Here is a 16,015-nt window from a genome sequence, read left to right on the forward strand (position 1 = left end):
GTCCATGTCCTCTCACATTGCTAATCTCTTTTTCTATAAGGGCTGCTGCCAACAGATCTGCCTTTTTTTTTAAGCCTTCAATCTGCTTCCTTGTTTGCCTCCTGGTCATGGTTAACATACACTTTGGTGGCTACTTCTATAAGCTGGGTGGCGTTCATGCCTGCAAAACCTTCTAACTGATGAAACTTTCATTTGATATTACCATGGGCCTGTCCTACAAATGATGTATTCACCATACACTGATTTTCAGTGGCCTCAGGGTCAAACGGGGTGAAAAGTTGGTATGCCTCACAGAGTCGCTCATAAAACTGACTTGGGCTCTCATCAGCTCCCTGAAGCACTTCTGAAATCTTCCCTGTATTAATTGCTTTCTTTCCACCCTCCCTTAGCCCTTGCAGAAGTGCCTCTTGGTACCTCTGCAAACGCTGAAGCTGAGTTGCATCCTCTGGGTCCCAGTTGGGATCTTGGTCTGGGAGCTGGCCCTGAGCATATGCCTGAGCATTCACTGCGTCTGCTGGTGCAGGGGCTTCTAGCCAGTGGAGAGCTCCCTGTGTTACTCTTCTGTGCTCCTCAGTGTTAAACAGCATGAGAAGAAGCTGCCTACAGTCTGGCCAGGTTGGATTGTGTGTCAGAAAGATGGATTGCATCAGACCTATGAGAGCTTGGGGCTTCTCTGTGTAGGGGGGGTATGGTGTTTCCAGTTTAAGAGATCAGTGGTTGAAAAGGGCTGGTAGATGCAAGTTCATTGCCCCCCGCCGGACTTGGACTTGGTCATTATAATAAATGGGTCCTCGCGTCTCCCTGAGAGACATTTGCATAGCTCGAGCATGGCCAGATTTGAGTCGGTCTGCTTGAATATCTTGACTTCCTTCCCTGGCCCCTCGAGGCTCCGATCCTTCCCTTCAGAGTGAGACTTGGGGCACGCTGTCTTTTGAGTCTGGCTCCTGGGTAGCTGGAGCTATCAGCCCCAGTAAAGGGGGGTAGGCTGGGACATATGGAGGAAGAATCTCTGTTCCCTCTGGTGGCCCCTGCAAAACTGGCCTCTCTTGCTCTCTCTGGGACTTTCCCTTTAACTCTGTGTCTGCCAGTGAAGCTGCTCTTACTTTCACTTTTGGGTTGGCTCAGGCTACAAGTGTTCTGCAATAAGGTGCTAAACGGGGCTGGATCCAGGCTGGTCTTGTCTGTGCTACATTTAACCACGAATCAATATAAGGAAATTGGTCTGGATGCCCTGGCTGTCCTCCGACCCCTGTCACCACCCTAAATACATGACCAATTATTTCCTTGTCTATAGTTCCTTCAGTCGGCCATCCAACACCAAAAGAAGGCCATTCTAATTCTCAGAGAGTTCTCAACCTCTGGGGGGTTAACTTAATTCCATAATCCCCTGCAAAATCTTTCTTAAAGTTCTGTAACATGCATTCCAATGGAGTAAGTTTTGATGACTTTCCTCCCATTCCTCCCTTTACAGCGCAGCACACTCACTCTTGCACACTCACTCTTCCTCTTGTTTCGGCTGAATATACCATCTCCTGTTACAGGAGTTTTCAGATGCTGCTTGGCTTTGGAGAGTTCCTTATTCCTGCTCCAACTGCTGCAGTCGTAGGGCAGCTCCTATTAGCCATACGTAGATCACCACTAGTCTTAGTCGGCCCCACACTTTGCTCAGAGCACACAGTCCATGCTAAGAGATCTGTGACTCCCCACTTCGCAACTGATGAACCTAATTAGGGCCCTCCGTTCACACACTTTCACACACTTCCCTACTCCCAGTTCCCATGTTCTTAATTGGGGTGGCAAGCCACTCTCACTACCTCCAGTTTCCTTTTCCTAACCAACTTAGTGAGCCACTCTCGCACCCTATGTCGGTTGGGGTGTGAGTTTCATCTGAATTGGTGAGCCATTCTCACCACCCCCAGCCCCTCTGGGTTGGATTAATAGTCACACCCCAGGAGGTGATCAGGCTCCCTCCCCTTCCATCCTTATGGGGTGGGTCCTGCCTTGGGCCCCAAAACCTTACTGCGGTCCTGAAGGAAGCACGCTGCTCCTGGAATCGTCCCATAGCCCCTCAGTTTCCACTGTGCTGCTGGGTAGGGGCACCAGGTCATGAGAGACCCGATCTCCCCTCCGGGCTGAAGTTCTCTGGGCAGTGCCTAGGGTCACAGGTCTCCCCTGGCCCAGGGCTCCTCCAGCCCCCACAGGCAAAGGAGACAGTAAGCCTGTTGTCTCCACTCCTGGCTGGCTCTTCAGAAATGTTGTGGGAAACTGAGGAACAGAGACCGATACGGAAGAACAGGAGGATATTTATTTTAAGGTATGCACCAGCTCAGTGGATTCACATCCAAAAAGCTGAGCGTTGGACAAAAGCAAAGGTTAACTTATATAGGCTAGCATACAAGAGCAAAACAAAGACAATAAATTTTACAGTGACAAGTGACATAATCTATAGTGTAACTGCTAACTTGGCATAACTTGTGGCCTTGTATAGCTAGTGGCCTTGCAGTGCATCAGAAAAAAATTAAAACAGGAACTTTGCAAATCTTACTAAATACAAGCATTGGCAAACGTAGTCATAACTAATAGTTCAGTACAGGAGAGACATTGAAGGAATTTGTTGTTCTTTTAACCTTGCTCAGGAGTGTCTGCAGCTCATTTCTCCAGGCCAGGTCACCATGACCTGTCTATAGCTTTGCCTGCAGCAGAGGAAAACTTGTGTTTTCCACATAACCCTTATTTCTTCTGGAGTGAATAAATGCAGTATTTATTTTTCTTTAATTTCTGCCTTAACACTGCCCAAAGCAATTTATAGGTTCAATACTATTCCTATTAAACTACCAGTGAGATTATTTACAGAACTAGAAAAAAACAGTTTTAAAATTCATATAGAACCAAAAGTGAGCTTGAATAGCTAAGGCAGTCCTAAGCAAAAAAGATAAAGCTAGAGACATCATGTTACCTGACTTCAAACTATACTACAGGGCTACAGTAGCCAAAACAGCATGGTACTGGTACAAAAACAGACACATAGACCAGTGGAACAGAATAGAGAGCCCAGAAATAAGGCTGCACACCTACAACCATCTGATCTTTGACAAATCTGACACACAAAAAAGCTAACAATGGAAAAAGGATTCCCTATTCAGTAGATGGTGCTGGGATAACTGGCTAGCCATATGCAGAAGATTGAAACTGAATCCCTTTCTTATACCACACACAAAAATTAACTCAAAATGGATTAAAGACTTAAATTAAAAACCCGAAACTATGAAAACTCTGAAAGACAACCTAGGCAATACCATTCAGGACATAGACATAGTCAAATATTTCATGACAAAGAAGCCAAAAGCAATTGCAACAAAAGCAAAAATTGACACATGGGATCTAATTAAACTAAAAAGCTTTTAAACAGCAAAGGAAACTATCAACAGAGTGAACAGACAACCTACAGAATGGGAAAAAATTTTGCTAACTGTGCATCTGACAAAGGTCTAATATCTAGAATCTATAAGAAACTTAAACAAATGTACAACAGAAAAATAAACAACTCCATTAAAAAGTGGGCAAAGGACATGAACAGACACTTTTCAAAAGCAGGCATACATGCAGCCAACAAGCATATAATAGAAAGCTCAACATCGCCGATCATTAGAGAAATGCTAATCAAAACCACAATGAGATACCGTCTAACACCAATCAGAATGGCTGTTAAAAACATCAAAAAAAAAACATGCTGATGAGGTTGCAGAGAAAAAGGTACACTGATACGTTGTTGTTGGGAGTGTAAATTAGCTCAATCAGTGTGGAAAGCAGTGTGGTTATCCCTCAAGGAGCTAAAAACAGAACCACCATTTGACCCAGCAATTCCATTACTGGGTATATACCCAAAGGAATAGAAATTGTTCTATTTTTGAAAGACACATGCACACCTCTGTTCACTGCAACACTATTCACAATAGCAAAGATATGGAATCAACCTAAATGCCCATCAATGATACAATGGATAAAGAAACTGTAGTACATATACACCATGGAATACTATGCAGCCATAAAAAAAAGAACAAGATCATGTCCTTTACAGGTGTGAGCCACCGTGCCCAGCCTAACCAAAGGCTCTTTTCTGAGCCATCATTTTCCCTGGTAGGCAGTGGAACTGAGCAGATGGGCCAGTGGCCATAGTGCTGCTGCCTTGTGTGGGACCCACCAATTGGACCGGCAGACCAGTGGGTTACTGGTCCCCATGCAGGCCCCTCCCACCATGACAGCCGAGCCCACCCAAGCTGAGGGATGCTGGAGAGATATCCATTCACCCTGGCCAGGCACATTGGCTCACGCCTGTAATCCCAGCACTTTGGAAGGCCAAGGTGGGTGGATCACCAGAGGTCAGGAGTTTGAGACCAGCCTGGCCAACATGGTGAAACCCCGTCTCTACTAAAAATAGAAAAATTAGCTGGTTGTGGTGGTGGGTGCCTATAACCCCAGCTACTCAAGAGGCTGAGGCAGGAGAATTGCTTGATCCCGGGAGGCAGAGGTTACAGTGAGCCGAGATTGTACCACTGCACTCCATCCTGGGCGACAAGAGCGAAATTCCATCTCGAGAAAAAAAAAAGATATTCATTCACCCAGGTCCCAGGCAGAGCAGTCAATAGCATTTCTCCTCTGGTGGATGAGGGATGTCCCTTCTGCCCTCACCCCCACAGTCTTGGGAGAACTAGAGGATAACATAAGAGCCTTTGGCCAGGTGATCTGTTAGTAGTCCCTCATTATATGAGTGCCCCAAAGCACGTCCTTGTCACCCCTTCCCTCAGTCCTTTCCCTTCTGACTCCATTTTATGTCTCTGCCAGTCATTTTATTTTCAGCCCTAAAATGTGTGCAGTGTTACATTTGCTTTTAACTTTCTGTTAACTCTCCATGGGCAATTGATTACTGTGGGACACTTGGTTGTGAGAGGTCTTCCGTTGTGTTGACTCTGGGACGTCAGAACCAGAGTTGTTCTGTGTCCCCAACTTGGGTTCACTGTTGGCCACCCCTGGGGTGCCCCAGGGTTTTTGGCATTGGTGAGGGGACCCTTGTTGACTGAAACTTGGGCACTTCTAAGTTTTCAGCTTTGTTATTTTGGCCACCCCCTGGATCCTGGATGCTCTGGGGTTTTCAACATTGACATTCCCTGTAGGATTATGGATTATAGCCCTCCCTCTAAGGGAACATTGGTCATGTCTTTTTCTGCCCTAAAGTTACTGCCATCTTCCTGGCCAAGCACAGTGACTCTCTCCTGTAATCCCAGCACTTTGCGAGGCCAAGATGGGTAGATTGCTTGAGGTCAGGCGTTCAAGACAAGCCTGGCCAACATAGTGAAACCCCATCTCTACTAAAAGTACAAAATTTAGCCAGGCGTGGTGGCAGGCGCCTGTAATCCCAGCTATTTGGGAGGCTAAGGCACGAGGATCGCTTAAACCCGGGAGGTGGAGGTTGCAATGAGTCAAGACTGTGCCACTGCACTCCAGCCTGGGGGACAGAGCGAGACTCTGTCTCAAAAAAAAAAAAAAAAAAGAAGCACTATTTTCCTAATAGCCAGTTGCTAGCCCTTTCCTGTGTACTGTCTTACCAATTGCCTTTCTCGAGCCCCTCTTGGTCAAAGGAATTGGGAGTTCCCAGGCCCCTGGCCTGACAGACAGCCACCTACAGCAAAAGACAAGTGGCCACATGAATTTTTTTTTTTTTTTTGGTATCTTCACTACTAGGTAAGTTCTCTGGCAAGTCAAGGACCGTAAGGTCTCCCTTTGTGCAATCTTTACCCTTCCCTTCCTCGCTTACACAGTCACTATTTGGTTGGCCCCCCTCTCTGGGTAATGCTCGTTTTCTGTGGAATTTAGGCTTAACATCCAACTGCCCATTTGAAGCTCATAATCCACTTTTGTAACATTTTGCTATCTATATAAACTGGGAAATTAAATGGGATAAGTGGGCTGGGTATGGTGGCTCACACCTGTAATCCCAACACTTGGGGGGCCAAGGCGGGTGGATCACTTGAGCCCAGGAGTTCGAGACCAGCCTGGGCAACATAGTGAGACCCTGTCTCTACAAAAAGTACAAAAATGAGCCAGGTACGATGGCGCACGCCGGTAGTCCCAGCTACTTGGGAGGCTGAGGCAGGAGAATTGCTTGAGCCTGAGAGGCAGAGGTTGCAGTGAGCTGAGATCAAGCCACTGCACTCCAGCCTGGGGGACACAGTAAGACCCTGTCTCAAAAAAAAAAAAAAAAGAAGTAAAAGGGAAAAGTGAAAAGGCATTTGCTAAACTTAGGCTAACTGAAACCCCTTGTAGTGATCTTTACTAAACATAAGGACATCACCAAGCATCCCAAGGAACTTGCCACTAAGATGTCTTTCAGGCAATTGGAATAAGTTCAAATTATTGGGAAAGTTGAAAAAGAAAAAAATCATTTACTATTGCAATATGTTTGGGTTCAATTCAAGTTGGCAAACCAACAGATTTGGCCTAGGCATGGTTCTTTACATTATAATGGTTCTATAATTAGATTTGTTGTTTCACTTTTTTGTTTTTGAGGTGGAGTCTAGCTCTGTCGCCCAGGCTGGAGTGCAGGAGCGCGATCTCAGCTCACTGCAGCCTCTGCCTCCCGGGTTCCAGTGATTCTCCTGCCTCAGTCTCCCAAGTAGCTGGGATTACAGGTGTGCAGCACCACACCCAGCTAATTTTTGTATTTTTATTAGAGATGGGATTTTACCATGTTGGCCAGGCTGGTCTCCAACTCCTGACCTCAAGTGATCCGCCTGCTTTGGGCTCCCAAAGTGCTGGGATTACAGGCATGAGCCACCATGCCGGGCTAAATTCCCCTTTATATATACATCTATCCTATTAGTTCTGTCCCTCTAAAGAACCCTGATAATACACCAGGCCATGCCATTTATCATGTGGGAGGGGATGTGGTTCCAGATCTAGACCCCAGTAGGATTATCAGAGAAAATCTCAAGATCTCAAACACAGAAACCATGTGCTAATTTGTTTAATACATGGTAGGAAAAAGTGTGTAGTTAAGCCAGTTTTTTATGAAAAGATGGGAGAAGTAACTCAGGAGAAAGTTGAAAATCCCATTCTATTTCAGGGCTGTTTCATTGAGGCACTCAGGAAATATACTATAAGATCTACTTCTGTTTGGATCTCTTATGTCTATATGTTAATACGTGTCATGTGGAAATATGATTTCACGATCAATCATATAAAAGAGCTCTCATTAGTTGGTTTAAAGAAAGGTTGGTTCAAGCCGGGTGCGGTGGCTCATGCCTGTAATCCCAGCATTTGGGAGGCCAAGGCAGGTGGATCACGAGGTCAAGAAATCGAGAGCATCCTGGCCAACATGGTGAAACCCTGTCTCTACTAAAAATACAAAAATTAGCTGGGCATGGTGGTGCGTGCCTGTCATCCCAGCTACTTGGGAGGCTGAGGCAGGAGTCACTTGACCCCGGGAGGCAGAGGTTGCAGTGAGCCGAGATCGCACCACTGCACTCCAGCCTGGGTGACAGAGTGAGACTCCATCTCAAAAAAAAAAAAAAAGTTGGTTCTTTGAGCAAGGCTGGGTTAAGAATAAATAAATAATAAACATTTTAAAGTTAACAAGAAAAAAAAAGTTGGCCGTACATGGTGGCTCACGCCTGTAATCCCGGCACTTTGAGAGGCTGAGGCAGAAGGATCGCTTGAGCCCAGGAGTTTGAGACGAGCCTGGGCAACATGGCAAGACTCTGTCTCTACAAAAAAACAAAAAGAAGAAAAGTTGGCTGAGCATAGTGGCTCATACTTGTAATCTCAGCATTTTGGGAGGCCAAAGTGGGAAGATGGCTTGAACTCAGATGGTCAAGGCTGCAGTAAGCCATGATCACACCATTGCACTCCAGCTTAGGTGACAGAGTGAGACCTTGTCTCAAAAAAAAAAAAAAATAGAAAAGTAAATGTTTATCAGACTAGTAAAAGCTAGCTCAGAGGCTTTCCAGTTCACACGACTTTAGTAATCTTTGGTAAGATTAACTTGGTAAATTTAGTCTCAAAATTATTTTGAGGAATTTAAAATCTTAAAATCATGTTATGTTAAGTAATCCTAGGGTTTTCACTGGGAATTAGGGTTCTAAGAGTTAGAATGGTAGGAGAGTAAGATGTGTTTTTGGTGACGTTTATAAAAAACATGACGATGTCTTTTTTGCTTAAGAAAATACAATTTTTTCTAATTTAAAGGAACTTTCTACTGGCATTGAGATTAAAACCACTGTATCTAACCATTTGCGTGTGTGTGTGAAGTGGTAAGTTTCTATTTGATATTAATGGCTAGAGTTCTGAAGTAAAAGCTATATGATCTTTTTTTTTTTTTTGAGTCTCACTCTATTGCCCAGGCTGGAGTGCAATGGCGCGATCTCGGCTCACTGCAACCTCTGCCTCCCAGGTTCAAGCGATTCTCTTGCCTCAGCCTCCTGGGTAGGTGGGATTACAGGCGCCCACCACCAAGCCCAGCTAATTTTTTTTTTTTTTGTATTTTTAGTAGAGATGGGGTTTCACCATGTTGGCCAGGCTCGTCGCAAACTCCTGACCTCAGGTGATCCGCCTCCCTCAGCCTCCCAAAATGTTGGGATTACAGGCATGAGCCGCTGTGCCCAGTCTATAATATCTTTATTTGTGTGCGTGTGTGTGTGCACACACATGCACTCATGTTTAGATGTGTTTATGTGTATTTACACGTGTTTTGCTATTGTGGCCACAAGATACCAATTTGGCTTTAAAATAAAAGAATACCTATAAATTAAGTAAATAAACCCAAATACTTTTCCAGTTCATGTGACTTAAGTAAATCTTTAATAAATAAGCTGGATTTAAAATTACTGGTAAAATAAAATTAGAAATGTCTTCAGAATTGTCAACATAAGTTATTGTTTAGATGTATTGGTCAAGCAGTTTTATATTTATATCTGCTAAATATCATAAGATGTCAAGATTTGGCGTGAGGGTTATCAAGCTATAAATGCAGCCCAGAAGAGAATTATCTTGGCTGAGTGCAGTGGCTCACGCCACTAATCCCAACACTTTGGGAGGCCAAGGCAGGCAGATCATCTGAGGTCAGGAGTTCAAGACCAGTCTGGCTAACATGGCAAAACCCACCTCTACTAAAAATATTTTAAAAAAATTAGCTGGGCATGGTAGTGGGCACCTGTAATCCCAGCTACTCTGGAGGCTGAAGCCGGAGAATCACTTGAACCTGCGAGACGGAGGTTTCAGTGAGCCAAGATCGCACCCCTGCACTCCAATCTGGGCGACACAGCGAGACCCGTCTCAAAAATAAAAAAATTTAAAAAATGCACTAACACACCAACCTGGGCAAAGTGGCAAAATCCTGTCTCTACAAAAAATACAAAAATTAGCCAAGCTTGGTGGTGCACACCTGTAGTCCCAGCTACTCAGGAGACTGAGGTAGGAGGACCACTTGAGCCCAGGAGTTAGAGGTTGCAGTGAGCTGAGTTGGCACCACTGCATTCTAGACTGGGGAACAGAGACTGTTTCTCAAAAAAAAAAAAAAAAAAACCCTAAAGAACTGGTTAGAACGAGAAAATTTTCTTACAGTATTGATTTACTCTTAATAAAATTATAAAAAGTTTTAATTTTTAACCCAAAAGTTCAACTTTTATTGCATCTCTCACTGTTTTCAGCTTTCTCTCCCCTTCAAGAAGTTCTGAGATAGTAACTGTCTCTTTCAGCTTTTCATCAGCCCCTGTAACTGTTTTTCATCACATTCTAACTGATGTGGCCTGATGTCAGAAATGTTTTATCTTAAAGTCTAAAGGAAATGTTTTCATCTAATATAACATTCTTGTGCTCTTGGTTTTAAATTCGTCTATGAAATTAAAAACTCACTTATGACTCAGGACACACTCTGTGTCTAAATCAGTACAATTTTCATTAGATTTGACTTGCAGCTTATCTAAATGGACTCCCCATGGAGAAAAGCAATCACACTGCAGACGGTCTTTTTTTTTTTTTTTTTTTTTTTTTTTTTTTTTGAGATGGAGTCTTGCTCTGTCGCCCAGCCTGGAGTGCAGTGGCGTGATCTCAGCTCACTGCAAGCTCTGCCTCCCGGGTTCACGCCATTATCCCGTCTCAGCCTCTCGAGCAGCTGGGACTACAGGCGCCCGCCATCTCACCCTGCTAATTTTTTGTATTTTTAGTAGAGACGGGGTTTCACCGTGTTAGTCAGAATGGTCTCGATCTCCTGACCTCATGATCCGCCCACCTCGGCCTCCCAAAGTGCTGGGATTACAGGCATGAGCCACCACGCCTGGCCAAAAGGTCTTTTTTTTTTTTTTTTTTTTGCCTTTTGGTAACTGATGTAACAAGCAAATGTTTCATCTTATCAAAATAATTCCTATGTTATTGTTATTATTGATTTGCCTAAGAAAACTGAGATTGTAAAAAATTAAGATTATTACATTAATGTAACTTTCTGCATTACTTTTAAAGTCCTTGTGCTCTTAAGTTACAGGACTTTGACTCCTGGGTCTAAAAAGGACACCAAGACCTGCTAAATTTTAAACACTGACAGCAGTTAAAGCCTCATTTGTGGACCCTAGAGAAGATTACAATCAAAATAAACTGTGTTCGTGAGACACAAGGCCAGAAATTAAAACTGTTATTATTGAACCCCTCTAGGCCCAGGGACTATCGTGTGGAAAAGGTAAGCATGCAAGATTGTAAGGGCCAATTTTGAGAGATGAAATTAGTTCAGAGTTTCTCTGTAAATTAAACATTAATGTTAAAGGCACACTGAAGCGAGACCAGCATCTGGCTTATATAGATTATATCTTACGGTCAAGATGATTGAAACTTGTTTATAAGATTGAGAAACTGGCCCCATACCTTGTCCTTTATTAGGGCTTATTATTTGGGAAGGTAAGTCTCCTCTCTCAAAAATAAAAATTTAAGGTCTTTGCATTTTTTTGAAGTGTCTGAGTTACTACTTTGGCTAAATGAATGACTTTAGACAATCACCTATTATCTTATTTTGTGATATTAAGTGTCTTAGACTTTTGATATTTGACTAACTTTCCAAAATCAACTTCTAAATTCAGTCTTTGTGACCTCATTGTTTTTTACATTAGATCTCCTGAAGTCCATGAGAGACATATTTGACTAATTTAGTACAATAAAATCACACATGAATGAGCGCTGTCAGTTTGGGAGTGAATGAAGGGAGACGGACGCAGAAATAAAGACAAAGACAAAAAGATCTGTTTTGAAAGAAGGATCAGGGGGCTCCTCGCTTCTAGTGAGCAAAGGCCCTGAGCTTCTACAGCCCTTCGTATTTAATAGATGGAAAGAGCAGGAAGGGAGAGGTAATGGTTGGTCAGCTGCTTGATTTATCACAGGAACACGTATATCTGTAACAGCCACAGGTGCTTCTGTGACCCACATTTTTCCCTGGTGGATCCTCACACTGGCTCAATAAACTTGGATGATTGGAGACTTTGCCTTGGTCATTCACTTTTGTGGTCCATGGGGGCCTGGTCATCAAAAGCCCAGTCAATGGGACATAGTCACTGCGGGCCTTGTCTGTGGTGACCTGGTCAGCCAGAGTCTCGTCAGTGAGGGGGAAGCCCGGTCAGCAGGATCTAAGTCAGTGGGGTTTTGCTCAGTGAGGAATTGGTCACTGGGGTCTGTTCCGTATGGGCCTTATCTGTAAAAGTCTAGTCAGTGGGCCAGGCACGGTGGCTCATGCCTGTAATTCCAGCACTTCGGGAGGCCGAGGTGGGTAGATCACCTGAGGTCAGGAGTTTGACACCAGTCTGGCCAACATGGTGAAACCCCACCTCTACTAAGAATACAAAAATTAGCCAGTCGTGGTGGAATGTGCCTGTAATTCCAGCACTTTGGGAGGCCGAGGTGGGTAGATCACCTGAGGTCAGGAGTTTGACACCAGTCTGGCCAACATGGTGAAACCCCGCCTCTACTAAGAATACAAAAATTAGCCAGGTGTGGTGGCATGTGCCTGTAGTCCCAGCTACTCGGGAGGCTGAGGCAGGAGAATCACTTGAACCTAATCAGGAAGTGGAGGTTGCAGTGAGCCAAGATCGCACTACTGTACTCCAACATGGGTGACAGAGCCAGCCTCCATCTCAAAAACAAACAAACAACAAAAAACCTAGTCAGTGGGGGTGTAGGGAGTGGTATTTTGTTCAGTAGGGGCCTGGTCACTGGGGGTCTGGTCAGCGGGATCTGAAAAGTAGAGCCTCGTTAGTAGGGGTTGGGCGGTTAGCACCTGGTCAGTGGAAACCTCGTCATTGTGGTCTAGTCAGCTGAGGCCTGGCGGTGTGGTCCTGCTCAGTCAGCGAAGGTCTCACCATTGGAAGCATGTCAGTGTGGCCTAGTAGGCAGATCCCGGTCCATGGGATTTGGTTATTTGGGACCTGGTCAATGGGGACGTGTTCTGTGGGGACTATGTCAGCAGGGGCCTGGTTGTCAGGGGTGTGGTCAGCTAACGCTGTGGCACCGAAGGACTCCCCAGTGGGGCCTACTCAGTGGGGCCCTGGTCAGTGCAGGCCTGGTTGTAAGGGGCACTGTTGGCAGTGACCTTGTCATTGAGCTCCTGGCCAGTTGGGACCGGTCAGGGGTTTGGGTCAGTGGGGCTTGGTCAGTGGGGCTGTGGTACTGCAGGCCTGGTCTGTGGGGCCATGTCATGTGGTCTGGTGAGTGGGGCCCTGGCAGTGTGGGCCTGGTCATCAGAAGCCTAGTCGGTGGGAGGGCCTACTCACGGGGGTGTTGGTCAGTGAGGACATGGTCATTGTGGTCGGCTTAATGGGATCCATTCAGTGAGGGTCAGGTCATGGAAAATCTGGTCAGTGGGGTTTGATCAGCAGGGGACTGCTCAGTGGGGATCAGACCAGTCGGGCCTGGTCAGCAGGGGGCCGGCAGTTCCTGGGGCCTGGTCAGTGGGGTCCAGCAGTTGGGACCTGGTTGATTGGAGGGTCCAGCCCTACGGGACTTAGCGGGTGTTCTCCCCATGTGCAGAGACGAGAGAGCGTAAGAAATAAAGACACAAGACCAAGAGATAAAGAGAAAACAGCTGGGCCCGAGGGACCACTACCATCAAGACGCAGAGACCAGTAGTGGCCCTGAATGGCTGGGCACACTGATATTTATTGCATACAAGACAAGGGGCGTAGGGTCAGGAGGGTTAATCTTCTAAGTGATTGACAAGGTGAAGCAAGTCACGTGATCACAGCACAGGGGGCCCTTCCCTCTTAGGTAGCCGAAGCAGAGAGAGAGAAGGCAGCATATGTCAGCATTTTCTTCTATGCACTTATAGGAAAGATCAAAGACTGTAAGACTTTCACTATTCCTTCTACCACTATCTACTACAAATTTCAAAGAGGAACCAGGAGTATGGGAGGAACATGAAAGTGGACAAGGAGCGTCATGACCATTGGAGCACAGCACCACAGGGAGGGGTTTAGGCCTCCGGATGACTGCGGGCAGGCCTAGATAATATCCAGCCTTCCACAAGAAGCTGGTGGAGCAGTGTTCCCTGACTCCTCCAAGGAAAGGAGACTCCCTTTCGCGGTCTGCTAAGTAACGGGCGCCTTCCCAGACACTGGCGTTACCGCTTGACCAAGGAGCCCTCAAGCGGTCCTTATGCAGGCGTGACAGAGGGCTCACCTCTTACCTTCTAGGTCACTTCTAACAATGTCCCTTCAGCACCTGACCCTCTACCCGCCAGTTATTCCTAGGTTATGTTAGTAACGCAACAAAGAGTAATATTAAAAGCTAATGATTAATAATGTTTATAATTGATAATTGTCCATGATCATCTCTACATCTAATTTGTATTATGACTATTCTTATTCTAACTATTGTCTTTATTACACTGAAACAGTTTGTGTCTTCAGTCTCTCGCCTCGGCACCCAGGTAATCCTCCGCCCACAGTCAATAGGGGTCTGCAGCTGGGGCAAGGTCAGCGGGGATCTGATCAGTGAGACCTAGTCAGGTCTCACTGACTGACTAGGCCCTGGGGGTTGGGGCCTGGCCAGCAGGGGTCCAGTAGTTGGGGCCTGTTTGGCGAGGGTCTCATAGTTGGGGTCTGGCCAGCAGGGGTCCCACAGTTGGGGCCTGGTGAGCAGAGATCTGGCAGTTGCAGCCTCGTCCATGGGGGTCTGGCAGTTGGGGCCTGGTCAACGGGGTCTGGCGGTTGGGGCCTGGTCAGTGGGGTCTTATAGTTGGGGCCTGTTTGGAGGGGATCCAGCAGTTGGGGCCTGGTCAGAGGGGATACGGCAGCTGGGGGCTATTTGGCAGGGATGCAGCAGCTGGGACCTGGTAGGTGGGGTCTGGCGGTTGGGGCCTGGTCAGTGAGGATCAGATCAGTGCGGTCTAGGCAGTGAGGTCTGGACGCTGGGCCTTCATCTGCATGGGTCTCGCAGTTGGGACCTGGTCAGCAGGGGTCTACCAGTTGGGGCGTGGTTGGCGGAATCCGGCAGTTGGGACCTGGTTGTCGGGGGTCCAACAGTTGGGGCCTGGTCAAAGGGGATCCAGCAGTTGGAACCTGGTCAGCAGGGCTCTGGCAGTTGGGGCCTGGTCATTGGGGTCTGGCAGTTGGGGCCTGGTCAACAGGGGTCCAGGAGCTGAGGCCTGGTTGGTGGGCGTCCAGCAGTTGAGGCCTGGTCATCTGGGCCCGGCATTTGGGGCCCGATCGGCGGGGATCAGAGCAGTGAGGCCTAGTCAGTGAGGTGTGGATGCGGGGGCCTGGTAAGCGGGAGCCCAGCAGTTGGGGCCTAGACAGCGGGGATCCAGCAGTGGGGGTCTGGTCAGCAGGGGTCTCATAAGAAGAGGCCTGGTTGGCAAGGGTCTGGCAGTTGGGGCTCAGTCAGGAGGGGTCTAGGAGTTGGGGCCCAGTCAGTGGGGTCTGGCAGTTTGGGCTTGATCAGTGCAGTCCAGCAGTTGTTAGGGCCTGGTCAGTGGGGGTCCAGTAGTTGGGACATGGTCAGTGGAGTCCAGCATCCGGGGCCTGGTTGGCAGGGGTCTGGCAGTTGGGGCCTGGTTGGTGGGGATCCCATAGTTGGGGCCTGTCAGCAGGGATCCAGCATTTGGGGCCCAGTCAGTGGGGTTCAGCTTTTGGGGCCTGGTCAGTGGGGTTCAGCATTTGGGGCCTGGTGAGTGGGGTTCAGCATTTGGGGCCCGGCCAGCAGGGGTCCAGCAGTTGTTAGGGCCTGGTCAGCGGGGGTCTGATTAGTGAGATCTATTTGGTGGGGTCCATCAGTTGGGGCCTAGTCAGTGAGGGCCGTGAGGGCCTTGTCAGTTGCAGCCTTGTTATTGTGGCCTTTGTCAGTGGTGTCTGGTGAGCCAGGGCCTGGTTTGTGGGGCCCAGTCAGCAGGACCTGGTCAGTCCACATCTGGTCAGTGGGACCTGGTCATTGTGGGGGTGGTCAGCTAGGACCTGTTCAGTGGGAGCTTAACCATTGGAGGCCTGGCCAGTGGGATCCTGGGTGATCTCAGGCCACAGGTTTGTCCTCGAAGCCTCCGTGATTGCCTCCATCCATGGGGTGGGGGGTGAGTCACAGCACCGTAGTGGGCTTCTGGGAGGAGGAGGTGAGAGGGTGCATTGCACTGAATCCAGCCCTGCCACACAGACCTGGCACTTTACACACTACACGAGTCACCCCAAGGGGGAAGCCTGGCTTCTGCCCTCTGCCCTCTGCCCTCTGCCCTCTGCCCTATGTCCCTGCCCCGTCTGCATCCCCAGGACCACCCAGCATGGAAAGGGCAGAGGCTGGGGAGCACCTATGGGTGCTCTGATGCTGGCCACAGGCCCGGGGGTGACAGTGACAGAGATCCAGGTGCACACCTGAGTGGAGCAGCCAGGCCCAGCTGGAGGAGAGACGTGTTCACCCACACACATGCATCCTCACATACACAGACAAATTGCACGCATACATGTTGACCATTAAGCGGGCAGAGGACACTGACCCTGGGCCCTGC

Source organism: Gorilla gorilla, chromosome 20, assembly GCF_029281585.2.
Source record: "Gorilla gorilla gorilla isolate KB3781 chromosome 20, NHGRI_mGorGor1-v2.1_pri, whole genome shotgun sequence".
Taxonomy (NCBI): Eukaryota; Metazoa; Chordata; class Mammalia; order Primates; family Hominidae; genus Gorilla; species Gorilla gorilla.